We start from the raw sequence: 4,418 nt of genomic DNA, 5'->3' as shown, positions 1-4,418 counted from the left end.
TGATTCAGCTTCCAAATCCTGTAGCTGTTCAGGGGACAGGTTAAGTTTTTAATTCAGAGTCAATGACACCTTCCTGTTATGCTCATACTCCTCTAGGAAGTGCTATGCTTTTCCTGTAAGATGCTGTGCTGGGTGGGTAATTAATTTAGCCTAAAAAAGGAAAAAAGAAAGAGAGAGAGAACTCAGAGCAGTAGGAAAATGTAGCTAAAAAAACAAAGCCACTTCTTTACATATCCAAAAATCACAACAAGCAAGCAAATAAAGAATTCGGCCCAAAACACTTGTTTTAAAATAGAACAAGCCCAACAGATATCAAAACCCATAAAAAGTTGTACTTCAATGTAGAATTTCTAACAATCTATTCTAAGAACATAGAGAACAGACTTGTGGCTGCCAAGGGGGAAGGGGGTGGGGGAGAAATGGATTGGGAGTTTGGGATTAGCAGATGCAAACTATTATATATAGAATGGATAAACAAGGTCCTACTGTATAGCACAGGGAACTATATTTGATATCCTGTAATAAAGTACAATGGAAAAGAATATGAAAAAGTATACACATACATATATATGTAATGACATAACTGAATCATTTTGCTGTACAGCAGAAACACAACACTGTAAATCAACTATACTTCAATAAATTTAAAAATAAATAAATAAAATAAAAAATAAGAAAAGATCTTAAGTATGGAAAAAGCTATATGCCCAAAGAATTTCACCTTATCATCTGTGATAATAAATAACTGTAAGCAACATATAAATATACATATATATTCAATTAGGTAATGGTTGATTATAGTAGGACACTGTATGACTTAAAATACAGTTATGAAGGGCTTCCCTGGTGGTGCAGTGGTTGAGAGACCCCCTGCCAATGCAGGGGACGTGGGTTCGTGCCCCGGTCCGGGAGGATCCTGCGTGCCGCGGAGCGGCTGGGCCCGTGAGCCATGGCCGCTGGGCCTGTGCATCCGGAGCCTGTGCTCCGCAACGAGAGAGGCCACAACAGTGAGAGGCCCACATACCGCAAAAAAAAAAAAAAAAAAAAAAACAGTTATGAAAACAATGCAACAAAAATGCTAATGACATTAAATTACAAAAACACAAAATTATACACTTGCGGTTATTAAAACTAGTTAAGATAAACACAGGAAAAAGTAAAAGGAAATCCACACAGCCATGATAGTCACTGTACTGGGTGGGTGGTAGGCTGGTGTGACATTCTTCTTTTCTTAATTTCCCAATTTTTTATTAAAGGTAATTACACAGTCAAAATTTGAACAGTGTTTCCCCAAAGTAGTATTCTCGGGACACTCATGAAGCTCTTTTCCCCCCTTACTTTAAATTCTCACTTTCTTGATGACTATCCTTAGTGTTGTGTTTGGATTCCTTTTTCTTTTTTGTGTGTATTTATCTATTATAGATTTTTGGTTTGCGGTTACCATGAAATTTTGGTATAGTAGTCTGTATACACAATTGTTTTAAGCTGCTGATCTCTTAATTTCAAATGCATTTTAAATATCCTGCATTTTCACTCTCCTCCTCTCATGATTACTGGTTTTGATATCATATTTTACATCTAATTGTTTTGCACATCCCTCAATTGCTCTTGTGGATGGAGATGATTTTATTACTTTTGCTTTTTAACCTCCCTACTAGTTTGTGTGTGGATGATTTCCTACCTTGACTGTATGTTTGCCTTTACCAGTGAGCTTTCCCATTTTGTAATTTTCCTGTTTCTAGTTGTGGCCTTTTCTTTTCCACCTAGAGAAGTTTCTTTAGCATTTGTTGTAAAGCTGGTTTGATGGTGCTGAATCCTTTTAGCTTTTGCTTGTCTGTAAAGGTTTTGATTTCTCCATCAAATCTGAATGAGAGGGCTTCCCTGGTGGCGCAGTGGTTGAGAGTCCGCCTGCCGGTGCAGGGGACACGGGTTCGTGCCCCAGTCTGGGAGGATCCCACATGCCGCGGAGCAGCTGGGCCCGTGAGTCATGGCCGCTGGGCCTGAGCGTCCGGAGCCTGTGCTCCGCAACGGGAGAGGCCACAGCAGTGAGAGGCCCGCGTACCGCAAAAAAAAAAAAAAAAAAAAAAAAAATCTGAATGAGAGCCTTGCAGGGTAGAGGATTCTTGGTTGTAGGTTTTTCCCTTTTGTCACTTAAAATGTACTGTGGCACTCTCTTCTGGCCTGCAGAGTCTGCTGAAAAATCAGCTGATAACCTTATGGGAGTTCCCTTATATGTTATTTGTTGTTTTGCCCTTGTTGCTTTTAGTATTTTCTCTTTATCTTTGTCAATTTGATTACTATGTGTCTCAGCATGTTTTCCCTTGGGTTAATCCTGTATGGGACTCTCTGCACTTCCTGGACTTGGGTAACTGTTTCCTTTCCCACGTTAGGGAAGTTTTCAGCTATTATCTCTTCAAATATTTTCTCAGGCCCTTTCTCTCTCTCTTCTCCTTCTGGGACCCCTATAATGCAAATGTTAGTGTGTTTGATGTCCCAGAGGTCTCTTAAACTGTCCTTTCTTTTCATTCTTTTTTCTTCATTCTGTTCCGTGGCAGTGCTTTCCACTATTCTTTCTTCCAGCTCACCAATCCGTTCTGCCTCATTTATTCTGCTACTGATTCCTTCCAGTGTATTTTTCATTTTAGTTATTGTATTCTTCAACTCTGTTTGGTCACTCTTTATATTTTCTAACTCTTTGTTAAAAACTTCTTGTAACTTCTCACTCTGTGCATCCATTCTTTTCCTGAGTTCTTGGTTCATCTTTATGATCATTACTCTGAACTCTTTCTTGGGGTAGACTGCCTATCTCCACTTCACTTAGTTGTTGTTTGGGGGTTTTATCTTGTTCCTTTGTCTGGAACATATTCCTCTGCCGTCTCATTTTGTCTAAATTTCAATTTGTATTTTTATGTATGTGGTAGGTTAGTTACATTTCTCAACCTTGGAGAAGTGGCCCTCTGTAGGGGATGTCCAGGTGTCCCAGCAGTACACTCTCCTCTCATCACCCAAGGGCCAGGGACCATCTGGTCACAGGGTAGGTTCTGACTTGTGTTTGCAGACTCAGTTCCACAGGCTGCAGGACTGTAGTTTTCTTGCTTCTGGTGTCTGCCCCCTGGTAGGTGAGGCTGGGTCTTGGCCCTCTGGTGGGCAAGGCCGAGTCAAGGGGCATGTCTAGAGGTGGCTGTGGGATCAGGAAGTCTTTAGGCAGCCTGTCTGATGGGTGCGGTTGTGTTCTTGCCCTGTTGGCTGTTTGGCCTGAGGCATCCCAGCACTACAGGCTGTTGGGTAGGGCCAGGTCTTGGTGATAATGACCCAAGCAAGATGTCAGCCTCCAGCAAGAGTTCACACTGAAGAATACTCCCCGATATCTCTGCCACCAGTGTCAATGTCCTCAAGGGGAGTCACAGCCACCCCTATCCTCCCCAGGAGACCCTCCAAGACCAGCAGGTTGGTCTGGCCCAGGCTCCTATGAAGTCATCACTGCTTTTGCCCTGGGTTCCATTGCGTGCAAGACCTTGTATGCACCCTCCAAGAGTGGAGCTCCTGTAATTAAGCCCCACTGGCCCTCAAAGCCAAATGCTCTGAGGGCTCCTCCTCCAGATGTCAGACCCCCAGGCTGGGGAGCCCGATATGGGGCTCAGAACGCTCACTCCCATGGGAGAACTTCTGCAATATAACTGTTCTTCAGTTTGTGGGTTACCCAGGTGGGGAGTATGGGATTTGATTATATCGCAAGTGTGCCCCTCCTACCGTCTCGTTGTGGTTTCTTCTTTATGTCTTTGGATGTAGATTATCTTTTTGATAGGTTCCAGTCTTTTTCATCAATGGTTGTTCAGCAGTTAGCTGTGATTTTGCTGTGCTTGTGAGAGGAGGTGAGCTCAAGGTCCTTCTACTCTGCCATCTTGTCCTCCCATCCTCTAAATTCTTAGTTTCTTAAAGTTTTTCTTTCAGGATTTTGGCAAATGAGTCCACTTTATTTCACACAATTTTTGCTTAAATTGGAAGCACTATTATATACAAAGTAAGCATACAGTGTAAAATATACCCAGGATGGGAGTTTTCAATACATACCAAGGTACAGTGGAAAGTTAGAATAAGAAAGACTTACTCTACAAAAAGGGCATTTAGAAGTATGTGAATAAATGTTTATTCTCCTGTTGGTTAAACCTCTCCCCACTGCTAGCTTCCAGAAATCCTCACTTTCATCATAAAAAAAAATGTATAAGATGTAAATGAAAAGGCTCATTTTAAGTTTACCACATAAAGGTGTCATAAATCCCTGACTTGCCCTTTCACATACGTTTTTCTTATTCAAGCACTATGCTCAATGTAGTTTACCCATCCCTCTTTTAAGAGAGGAAGGAACCAAGGCTTAGTACAGTTACTTGCTCAAGTTATTAAGCTGCAGAGCCAGCATT

The sequence above is a fragment of the Hyperoodon ampullatus genome, assembly GCF_949752795.1.
Source record: "Hyperoodon ampullatus genome assembly, chromosome: 3".
Lineage (NCBI taxonomy): Eukaryota > Metazoa > Chordata > Mammalia > Artiodactyla > Ziphiidae > Hyperoodon > Hyperoodon ampullatus.
The sequence above is the reverse complement of the archived record's forward strand: the minus strand, read 5'-3'. Positions refer to the sequence as shown.